The sequence below is a fragment of the Paralichthys olivaceus genome, chromosome 13 (genome assembly GCF_024713975.1).
Source record: "Paralichthys olivaceus isolate ysfri-2021 chromosome 13, ASM2471397v2, whole genome shotgun sequence".
Classification (NCBI taxonomy): Eukaryota; Metazoa; Chordata; class Actinopteri; order Pleuronectiformes; family Paralichthyidae; genus Paralichthys; species Paralichthys olivaceus.
Genome location: NC_091105.1, coordinates 15,003,119 through 15,015,570, shown reverse-complemented (window position 1 = coordinate 15,015,570; position 12,452 = coordinate 15,003,119). Strand labels below are relative to the sequence as shown.

Here is a 12,452-nt window from a genome sequence, read left to right as displayed (position 1 = left end):
TTTCTGATTGTACAAGGGAACATGCATGTTTATCTGCACGGTACTTAGTAAACATCAACAGTCTGTGGTGTGTGTGTGTGTGTGTGTGTGTGCAGGCATGCCTGTGGTTTTGTAGCCTCTTTGGGACCTTTTTTTTAATAATTTCTGGTTCTGGTTCAGGTTAGTGATATGGTTTTGGTTAGGCTTTCCATAATGAGTGGAAGTCAATGGAAACATAGTGGCACAAAGGTGTGTTCACCTAATTGTCTCAAAGTCGGTTAGAAAGAATAAAGCGCTGCTCCAGTTGGAAAATGAGTGCGACGAGGAGAAAAGGAAGAATATAGCGGTGCGACTGGAGCTCGTTGTTACGTGAGACAACAAATAAAAAAAGAGAAGACACAGGGATCCAAAGGGTGAATTCTAGGGTTTGGACATCTGCTGAAACCTTGGGAAACTCAAATCACTTCATGGATGAAGGTGGAATTCTTTCCTGCCAGCACTAAATCATGGCAGCACACGGACACACACACACACACACACAATGCCATGAAGACAGCACAGACAGTTGAAGGGCAGCTTGTCTGACTTCCGTGGAGAATAGTACTCCTCCTCACATACAAGTGGATTAATTTCGACATTGCGTCTCATCCCTGCCTACCTCTGCCATGAACATCTGTCACCTCAGCAGGGTCCAAACTGCTAATAAACATGCAAACGCATGCTCGTGCACACACATACACACACACACACACACACACACACACACTCACTCACACGAGAACATCTTCTTCAAAACACATGGCTAAATTTGGTCTCGGCTCCATGTGTTACTGTTGCAGAAACGTATCCCTGTCAGTCTGCATACACATCTGCACCTGCATCCAACCAGCATTGCTAAGACTTGCACATTTGGTTTGTGTCATATAATAACATTTAAGTCCCATTGATCCTTAAGCAGTCAGAAGCTGAATTATGTTGAAAGAACGAAGGCCTGCAAGGTAAAACTTTCTTCTGTGATGAGAGCAAACAGTCTTTCAGTTGCTGGTTATTGGCAAATGAAAAGAGAGGAAAGTCTGTGCATGTAAGATTCACCTCTGAATATTCACATGCAGAGATGGAAATCCCCCCCTGACAGCAGACTCACTGAAACATGCAGGTGCTACAAACTGTAATCTAGCGTTTGAGCTTTAGGGTGAACACTGTACTGTTCAAAGGGAAGGGTGATGCATGTGTCTGTGTGTGTGTGTGTGTGTGTGTGTGTGTGTTTGTGTGTGTGTGTTTGTGTGTTTGCCTTTGATTCTTGCATATATTGCCATCTACTATTTGCTGTATTGCAGTTTCTTTCTGTTCAACAACCTTAAATTCAACTTTTCTCGGTAAATATTTGTCAAAAAAATGTACATGTGATCTACAAACCTGTGAGATGTATTTTTAATCTTTGTAACATCCTCACACTGCACCAACACACTTTTGGTTTCTGTTGAAGGCAGTGACACACTTTTAAAGTTCATTTTTAAAGTGTTAACCAATGAGGCAGATAGATTGTGTGTTCTGGGCTTAAACCTTTAGAAATGTCAAAGACTTTCAACACTATAATGTTGCATGTGAAAAATCATTGAGCTCGTGAATGATTATTTGTCAAACATACTGAAAACGTTTGCTGGTTAGCCGCTTCAGGGTGCTCTCAAACTGTGCTCAGTATGTCATCCAGTTTAATTACACATTCAGATCATGAAATTAATGTCAACATTTTTCTTTTCTACCTGCAAACAATGTACACAAATGATGTGATAGAACCATTTTGAACTTTCAGACACTTGTATAATATGAGTGTCAGAAAACCGCACAGGGTCATATGTATAATAAAGGGTCTACAGAGGTTACTCACTGTCAACTTTGAACAGTTTCGTATCTTCCTGTTCAGTATATTTAGTAGCTCTTCACCTTTGCTCCTTATTTCCTATGGTGGAGTCTGATAAAAAAAGAAAAAGCAGAAAAAGATGCACTAATATTAAATTAAACCAGTATTTTTCATTATCAGCCACTTCTGTAAAACACGGCTAAATTACATGTATATTCCTAACTTTTGTATGTTTTAAGCATTGAATATTACCATCTAATTACATCATAAATACAGCAGCACCCAGTAGCTGTAATTTAACAGGTTATTAGTGTATACTGCCAGTAAAAAAAACACATTAGCTTAGTGCCTTACCTTGGCAATCCAATTCCCCTGAACATTCCCATCGCAGAGGTCTGGAGCCGGTGAGGATTCCTCCAGTGTTAATTAAACTGTCTGTCTTAGAGAGAATTAAGGTCGTGATCTCCCAGACCTCACTGCTCCCGCACTCCCTGAGAAGAAAGGAGAGAAGAAAAGAGACTTAATGAAGGAATAAAAGGATGCAAGGACTTAATGAACTGCCTAACGAGGCCTGTGGCCGTTTAATAAGGGCTTATTAAAGCTTAATTAGAGCAATAATCCGGCTTGTTTGGAGTCAGTCAGTGTTGACTTGTGGCTGATTGTGTTTTTATGGTAACTGGATAAACAAGGAAGCGTTTTCATGGTACAGGAAGGAAGACGGGTGACAGCATGTGTGTGCGCACATTTGTTTGTGTATGTTGCCAAAAAGAATGACAGGTGAGTCAAACAATAGCCATGATTGTCTGTGGATGTTCACCCAACTCACTGACTCACCGGATTTTCAGCATCTTAGATGCAGTCAGCTAAAGATTTGTCATGTAATACCTTCACATCCCTATGGAAGTGCTGCAGCTCAAAGCACCAGACATGCTCCTTCTAGAAACTGCACACACTCAGATATTCACTTACTGTTCGGGGATGAACTCATTGACTGAGTATTTACATAACTCTCTCATCTATAAGATCTGACTGTCGGATTGTTCTTCAGAATCAGATACACAGAACTCGCTTCATGGCAAATGAATCACGTGGTTTTGTATAATGATTCAGCTGGCAAACTCCTTCCCTCACTTGTTTACACACAATACCCAGTGTTTCCTCTATAGACATCGGCGTGACTCACGTGAGTCAGAAACCAGGCCGCATTGTGCTGGAGGGACACATCTAAAGAGAGTGTAAGGTATACACAGCACTCCAGGCTGCACATTTTTATTATTCAGACATGATGTCATCACCCCTCAGAGGGCTGAGTCAACCTCGTGCTTTATCCTGCTGGTGTGTGAATGCCAAGCTCCGCTCTCATTATTACAGTTTCTGATTCATTTTATATCGGTGATTCAGATTGTTAATGCCCACAGGCCTTTATATGGAGTTACCAAAGTCCTAACAATGAAAGGAGTTACTCATCCTTCTTTTCCCGATTGTGTGAGAACCCAAGATGAAACCGCTTAACTACGATACTAAATCCTGAGCCACGTCGAGAGTTTATGGCATGTTGTATGAAATTAATTTGATTTTTTGTGTGATGTTTGAGTTGTGTGTGCTTTATGCAAAAATACAAAGGATCTAAAAAGCAATTATTGTAATAATTGTATAATTGAGTTTTACTTTGAAATGGTGTATTGGAAAGAAAGCCAGTGACACCCCAAAGTTAGTAATTAGTTGTTAGTAGCATAAATAACATCATAAAAAAGTGCTGAAAAAGGGGAGGGAGCTGACTGGAACAGCACAGCCGCGAGTAATAAGCTGAGACTCCTCGTTAATCAAGCTTACAACCAAACCACTCTTTAAACCTAATATCTTTTTTTAATATTACTATATATTTCTTTCAAACATCCACCGACATTAAAGGAAATAAAATTAGCCAGCGAGACGATGTGATGTGACTTTGCATATCGAGACAGAAGCAGAGATCCTTCAGGAGACTGATGATTTTCTTCCACTCGGTGTCTAATGGTCATTAGAGGAAGCGCGGAAGAGAGTGAAATGAACAATTAGCCTGATACAGTGTGTGAGAGTGGGTGAAAATGACTTTGATACACTGATGCACAAACGAGACAAACTCACACACTGATACTGACACGTTCGGTATGCTGAATTTTTTATATGTGATTTAAATGGCAGTTAGTTTTGTATTTTTTTAGAATAAATGAAAATCATTGGAAGGGCGATACATAACCTGCGTATACGTTTTTATATTGTAATAATACCATGACATTACTTTTCTTTCAATCACTCGCTCTCTTCTATCTCCTATCCTTCCATCTGACCATCCCTCCCTTAAATACTCCTCTCCACAATAGATCCAAACTGATGCACCCCCTACTGTTTATGTAAATGTCTTCTTTCTTTCACATACTGTCTTTTGTCTTGCAATAAAAAAAACAATAATAATACCAGGACATCATGACGTCATCATGATGTCACCATATGATGATGAATGATTGGCTAATCTATCGTGTCTCCAATCGTATTGGTTGCAATGCATTACTACACCATAGGATGTCATTTTCGGACTTCATGATGATTTTTCATTTTGTAACCTCTTCATGATGTCACTTGTCAATAATGTAATATTATGGGGAACAATTTTCTGATCATTATAAATTTCAAATTATATCTATATACCTGTTATTGGGGAGATTTCTTGGATATTTTTCTTACCATATTTTGTTGACCTTGACCTTTAATCAATCAATAATCAATTTGAATAATCTGGTCAAACCCTCCCAAGTAGACATTCCCACCACAGTCATCTTGCCTGTGTGCAGGGTCATTAATTTAAGACTTCTAAACATACAGTCACTGTGGCAGCAATATGTGTGTGTACACAGTCCTCATACACACACACCACATGCTGACACATTAACTAATGCATATGGCTGGAGCTTGATGACATCACCTCGCTGTCAGCTCCGCATGAACACACACCCCATTGCTGTGCAGTAGTCATGTGTGTGTCAGTGCACGCAGGAGTGTGTCCATGGCATTTGTGGTATTTGGCATTTTTCCTGCAGTGCATCATCTACCACAAATACACACACACACACACACACTTTCTCCTTAGGAAATCGCTGACAGTGAGCGAGCACACACACGTTTCTAGCGCTGCGGTCATCATTTGCCACCATGCTGTCACTTCAGGGTGCTTATTCACCAGAGCAGGGCTACACACGGATATTTAAGTCAGGTAGCAGTTACCCAGTCAGAACTGAATTCATTCTGCTGGTTTGGTTTTAGTTAAAATCAGCTGAATCATTCCCTCACGCATTTACCACAGATGAACCCCTGCGTCTTACTTAACTTCTAATTTATTCAAAACCTTTCGGAGAGTGGATGAGGCTTAAGACTCTCGATACAAACATGTTGGGTTTTACGTTTTTAACCTTGAGTTCTCCAACATGACTTTTCAAATGCTTTCCACCTTCTTGTTCCCCCACTTTTATATCAGTTTCAAGTTTTCACTGTGCTGCCAATGTCTGGAAATTATGTCATTTAGCCTGAGGGGCAGACTGAAGTCACACTCAAGAGGGTTATTAAATGATTTTAGACATTACAGTGTAGATATAGACTTGGAACATTGCACAGAGGGAAGGTCTGAACCCTTACAGTTACAGTTCATGGACCGTGTCTCTGGCAAGTCATGCTGCTCTGCTGCTAAAACACTTCTGTCCCCCTCCATTTATTTCCAGAACGCCAAACAGCTGACGATTCCCACAGAAAGGCCAGTGAGTTCCATTGTTGTCATATACGCCCCCGCCCCCTCCTTCCACACATATGTCAATTTTATGTCAGAGGATTAGGGATGCCAATTATTGTTCTGCAGCATGGGAATGATGTCAACTTTCCTACGGGGCCCTTCTTCTGAGAGATGTAGACGACGCAGCTGACAATTCCGACAAAGATGCCAACACATCACATCATTTACAAAACTGCTTCCCTGCTCTCCGGCTCTGTCAGTCGAACGCTGGAGAGTTAGAGAGAGGAAGGTGGAGGGAAAAATGATGTCATGTTTCCAACAGAGAATTCATGCTGTTGCGCTGCTGAGCTCTAGGAGATGATGATGATGATCATGGTGCTGGTCAGTGCAGCGGTCACAGTGGTGATGACAGTGATGTACTAATCTTCCCTCAAGTCTTTTCACTTTTAGTTTAACATAGCAATGGTTTACCACTTCTCTTTTGTTTGAGCTGCGGAGGAAGAACTGATGTTGACATGACTGCAGCCTCCTCATTAATGTGCCTATTAATATTAATATCATTCATGTACTGTAAATTGAAGGGGAAATTAAGTTTGCTTTGAGTTATTACTTGATATCTCGCTCTTTCAGTGTTCACCAGAATATCCTACCCCACTATTAAGTTTCTAATCATTTTAAACGCACTGATATTATATAAAATTGTCATAGAATCTGAATGGGTGAAATAATTTGGAAGTTGATCACATAATAAGGTCTCAAATTGTAAACTGTGACAGTTTTTACTTTTTTTCTTCACATCTTTTCCTCTGTGACTTTAAATATAGTAATGTTGTTATAACACAAGTTACCTGTAGGTATCAGATTACACATTATCGAACCATTTTAAGGACACTAAGCTACATTTTGGAATTTTTTGGCATCCTATAGCCATTTTACTCCATTACAGGGTTTCTGTGGGTATCAACAAGTTGAACAGGACTTTTTTTTTACCCTATTTGATTCAATTTAAATCCTATATGTGGCAAAGATAATAAGGAATATCGTGGTACTGGGATTATTTACCCATAAAACCTCATTATCTTGCAGAGACAGATGATATGTTTGTGCTTGTAGTTTTATTGCAGTGTGCTGATATCTAATATCATTGAGAAAGAAGAACAAAAATATACATGCCACCAAAAAATAATTTCAAGTGTGATGAAATTATTTTAAATGAACGTCATAAAATCAAGACTTACTTTAACATATTTAAGAAGAAGTAATATTTTTCCTTTTTAATTACCCTGCATTAACTAAAGCTTCCCTCTTGTGACAAGTAGTTGCTATTATTCTGTTATCAGTATGGAGGCCATCCTCTAGTAAAGTCTAAACTGTGTAGACTCCACTTCTGGAGCAGCCCATTCTCTATTGCCTGACTCAGTGATGATGACACACTGCACTCGCTGTTTGTTTTCTCATCAAAAGCAATTACTTCAACATGCTCAAATTCCTAATGTGAGTCAATTACAGTATATCATCATCCCCTGCTCCGGAAAAAATGTGGCCATCATTATTTCCATTGTTGTCAATCTTTTTAAATGTTCGCTTATTCTAAAGATTCCTCTGCTATTTTCCAGTTCCACCCCTGTGTGCTCGTTCAAAACCATAAATTATGTCACTCTGCCACTGGGCTTCTTGCTCATTATGCTTAAACTGATAACACATGCAGAAGAGTTCAAGTCAAAAGATCTCGATGCTGAACTGAAATGCTGAAGAGCTTTTAAAGGACTAGCACATGCAAAAATCAATCTGAAGCTAAAACTCTATTTCTTTAGCCATGTCCTAGGAAAACACATCAATATAGGCCAGAATGTCAACGTTACTTTCATACTGGGAAGGTTGCTACTGTTGCTAGTGTGAGAAGTTCAAAGCTCTTGCTGGAATTTAAATCCAAGCCCACAGTAAAGTCCAGATATTGGAGTTATCAGTCCAGGTTTGGTCTCTAACCGATCAAACTAACAAATGTAGTGTAGTTTTGACCTGTGCCAAATGGTGCACTGAAAAATCCAGAGCTAAGATTCACACTCTAACAGTTAGTGGGCATCTTTTATCTTTTTTTCTTTCCACTGGTTTCAGTTGTTTTCAGCAGTCTCCCCCGTTTCCTATATTTTTCCCCAGTTACACCCCTGTGTGTTAAAACCATATCTAGTTTTACACAGGGAGTGATGTCATTCATGCCTGCGGGGCTTTCCCACATTCATGGCTCAGCTGATAACACATGTGGTGGAGAGCTATTAAAACACATGGGCGTGTGTGAGTTTTAAACTCCTAACCCATATCAGCCCTCGCTGAGAAACAGAGCGAGGAAGGGGTTTGGCAAAAGAAAACAGGGCCCCCTTTTCCCCCAGCATGCAGCAGCTTTATTGCTCATCGAGATTGTGATTACCTTGGCTGAACACGGTGACCCAGCCTGTGTTGACGCAGGCAGGTTACACCTGTGCCTCGCTTCATTATAAAAATAATCTCATAGTGTAGTCATTCCCTTCACCTCTCTGTTTTGCTGGAATAAAAACTTGACTTGAATAAATCTACAACAGTTCAAGTTCTTTTAAAATTGTCAGACAAAGTGAAGAGGTGAATTACACATCTAGTGGAGTTTTTTGTTTGTTTTCTTCAGCCTGCATTGTATTTGCAAACTTGATCCGAATTACTGTAAAAACAAAAGCCTACTTTAAATCCCATAGTGAAGAGTGAAATGTTTTCACCGAGTGTATCTGTGGTGTGAGTCAGAGAAACTAAAGTTGACTAAAGCAACATCTGACTCACCAACCAGGGCATACTGGTGCTGCAGAGCACCAGTAACGTTTTCTTATTAAAGCTGGGGTTGGTAATCATGGAATGGCGAGCGATGGCTGCACTTTGAAAAAGTGAAACCAATGCATCCGACCCCCTCCCATCAGCCCTCTCTACAAAGCTACGCCCCCCAAAACCCATGAACACGCACTGTCTGAAAACTGAATAACTCTTTCGTTAACTTCCTACTTGTAAATACAAGTGCAGTGACAGCACGGGCAGGTGCGCATAGGCAGGTAGGTTGGGTCGGCTCAGTGACAGGTCATGATATGTCATACAAAATTAAATGATTAGTCATGTTTAAAATGCTCAGGCCACGCTGGGTGCCTGAACTGGGTGCTTTTACTTTGAAACTGCAACAGGAAGTGTTGCAAATATTTTTGTTGTGACATATTCAACAGATGGACTGAAACAATGTTGAAAAGTCATTGTCTCTGTTTATTTTGTTGTGAAGAGCAGAGAAAATCGGTGCAGCATGATTTTCTAGAAGAGCAGCATTAAAAGTCAGCATTATTTGGTTGAAAGTGTTTCAGAAAAACCTTAACCAACACTTGCTGTCAACCTGATTATGGTCTGATGCAGAGTTAAAAAGTTTTGCTGCATAAGGGGGTGGGTCTAATGAACTTAAATCCCAATGGGGCATTCACAGGATGAGCTCAGCTGATATGGACCCTCTAGAGGAAGCTCAACTTGTTTATGAAGGAAATGACATCACCGGGCTGGGATCAGACGATGAGCTCATGCTGACAAGATAATGGCTGAGGGCGAAGGAGAGAGGGAGACAAAGAGAGCAGTGTTTGATTTGGCTGCAGGAGTCAGGGCCTCAGATAAAAAGGTGAACAATCACACGTGGTTATTTTAAACTTCAAAGTCCAGAGCTTAATAGGTTTGCTAAATTACTGCAGAGCAACACTGGCTGATTGTAATTTGACAGTGTTGGGTTAATGTTTTTTTTCTCATGATTTACTGGTCAGGTCAGACAAATATTCAGTGGGATAATAATGTCGGCCACACAGGAAGAATGTAAGGAATTCTGGTCCACCAATTTGCTGCGCCTTCAGTGCTGTTCATGCTGTGTAGTTTGAAGCGCACACTTACATAACGTTGGATGATGGATTATAAAACAGGAAAATAGATTTAGCTGACATGCATAGATGCAACAGGTGGTAAAGATTTATTAGCACAGCGTGATACTGCGCAACCTACATGTGTTAGAGCCTCAGATCTCTGATGTTACTCGCGGATCGAATCGACATAATGAGCTGAGGCAATGAAAAGATGAACATGCTGTATATTCCATTCACATTTCAGTTTTTTTGAATAAGATCTGATGAGGAATTTCAATGAATGTCTGTGCAGAACATGTAATTTCCTTGGTCCACCTCAACTCCTGCGGGTTTTGGATGAACAACATTTTATGCTGAGTAAAAATTATTAAAAGATAAGCAACCTATTTCTGCTTCTGCATTATACAAAGCATTTTTTTTTTGTCCGAGCAGATTCATTCACACAAGGGACTAGCAGAACTTTTCCAAAACAACATTCTGTTGGTGTGCACTTTCTATAAACTGCTCTGTGACGACCTCTAATTGTCCGGGGGATTGGGACAGCATGATTGAAAATAAAAACCCTTCACAGCAAAAAACAAAAAAAATATGACTAGAGGGGGTTTGGAGGAGCTGTTGGACCTCCCAAGTGCAGAGCTGGACTAAAGCCCAAAAACAAAGCTTGTTTCTGGGTTAAAGATCTCAGAATATGCCCTGGATTCTAGAACCAGAGAGCCAGAACATGCCCGGGGACAGTGGTGGAAAACTAATACTGATTTTGGCTGAAGAGGGATACTGTTTTTTTTTAAAGGGACAGCTTGTTTGGTGTTGTTGGGATAATGACAGCAGTCAGGGGATAAAAATAATAGATTTTCACAGTATGGGGCTTTGCTGTTAGTTAGATTATGGTGCGGACAGCTGTTTCCTTAGTTTATATCTGTTTTATTGCCATTATTTATATTTGAAACTGCCTTAATAAGGAGGTGCTCGTAAGCTTTTACACATACTTTTGGCTATAGCGTAGCATGTTTTACAGGAGACGTTAGGAAATAGTGTAAGCAAGTACCTTTTGGGCATTAGGTCTATAAGATTTCATTACAGTAATGGCCACTGTGGGGACCGGCAGTAAACAGTACATTCCTTAGGCCAAGCACAAGCAAGGAAGGTTCAGGGAAGTGGATCAGCTGAAAAATTAATTACTACACTTAATCATGTAATAAACCCTGGAATGTGCTGCACATCTCAGACTAATGTTCATACTACGAGGGTATATCTAAGGGTGGGTTTTCCTTTTTAAGTTGTGTCGTTCTGTATTAATGTTTGAGCCAATATCTTTCACACAAATACTGTTTATTTGAAATGAAAACCTTTTCAAAGGCCTGTCAGGGATTATCTCTCCAGGTCTCCACGACAAAGAGGTAGAGGGAGTTGATTTACGCAAACAGAATGGTCCCATCTGGCCTGATTAACATACTACATCGCTAATGCTAACTTTTAATGGTGTGATCATCTCACACACTCATTTTCACTGAATCTTTAATGCAACATTAGCATATTAGAACAACATATTGTCTCTCACTAGCTCAGGGGCCTCATGCAAGGTGATGTCGGATTCCATTTTTGTCTTTTGCTTCACTTCATCTGCACCAAAATGGAATAATATATATATATAATGTAAACACATGTGTCCTTGAACATGAATATAATTTGATTTATTACCTGTTTTTACAAGATGTTGAACAGAATTGTCATTCAAGTCAGTGATACAATGCAGAGGTTATATTCCCATTCAGGATACACTTATAAACACAGCTGCTGTCATTAATGTGCATCCAGGTCAGTTCATTTCAGTGCCACAAGCACCAAAATTAAGTTTAAATTAATTATAGTAGGATTTGCCATTTAATAAAAGAATCATGGGTCATATTTTCTCTCCCAAGCACAAACCATTTTCATTTTTTTCTCAAAGCAGAGAACTTTCCAGGAAAAGTACGATGTTAGATTTCAAATCTAATCATTGAAATGCATGTTGCTGATCCACTCCATACACACCCACCTGCCCCTCTGCACACATCAAAACACTGTCCTCTGCAGAATCTGTCGCACTAATAAGTCACGGAGTCTCTTCATGCATGGAAGAGGAAACATAAAATAAAAATGCAAACGCCGGCAACAGCCTTTTAATGTTGCTATAAATCAAGGAGGACCATCAAAGGTAGCTGGTAGCTGCGGTGGAATAACTCCCTCTGTTAGTGCACACACAAACACATCGACATAGATAGATAGATAGATAGATAGGTAGATAGATAGATAGAACTGTGATAAACTAAATTGATCAGATGTCTGTATTGTCGATGCGCACTTATTTTGAAATGTTTGTGTGACCTGAACCATTACCTCCTCCCTTACGATTAAGTTGCAAGCAGTACCGCCAGAAAAAGGCAAACAAAAACAAAGACAGAACAACACAAGCAGTGGCGCGTCTCTTCCAGGAATACCGCTATGTGCTTGTCCGCACTTCTTTGCCCGGACAGGTTTCCAACAGAATGTCTCGTCTCCGTAATCTCCATCCAGGAGCCATCTGAGGATCTCTATGCTCCTTAATTAATAGCATTAATGATGGGTCATACATGTGTTTGTACAGACAGTCACAGTCTCTCGCCTCCACCTGATCCATGTATGTGCGAGCTGATAATGGCACACACCAAGTTAAAAAATTTGGGCCCTCACTACAGACATGCTCGAAATAACCGTCATGTTTTTTTATTTAAATTCAGTTTTTTTAGTTGATTTAACTTTTTCATTTCGATCGCAGGCCCCTGAATCGATTTAAATGGTATTGTGGCAAATTTTATGAGATCTGCAAACAATGATGTGCAAAGAATTGATACTATTTCGTATCTTGATGAAGCTGCCGACTTACACCCTTAGTTGGTAGATAGATATGATTAGGGTTAGGGTTAGTGTGGGGTTA

At 40.0% G+C, this 12,452-nt stretch overlaps 1 long non-coding RNA gene across 6 annotated transcripts in view; it reads right to left on the bottom strand.

The window, feature by feature from the left end:
* The window catches only part of LOC109632128 (uncharacterized), a 106,234-nt gene that overhangs the window by 49,719 nt on the left and 44,063 nt on the right, over positions 1-12,452 (bottom strand). For all 6 annotated transcript variants that reach the window (XR_011245925.1, XR_011245926.1, XR_011245927.1 and 3 more), the window contains 2 exons: positions 2,195-2,331; positions 1,868-1,951 (listed from right to left, as the gene is read on the bottom strand). This is a non-coding gene — a long non-coding RNA (uncharacterized lncRNA). The remainder of the gene's footprint in view (positions 1-1,867; positions 1,952-2,194; positions 2,332-12,452) is intronic.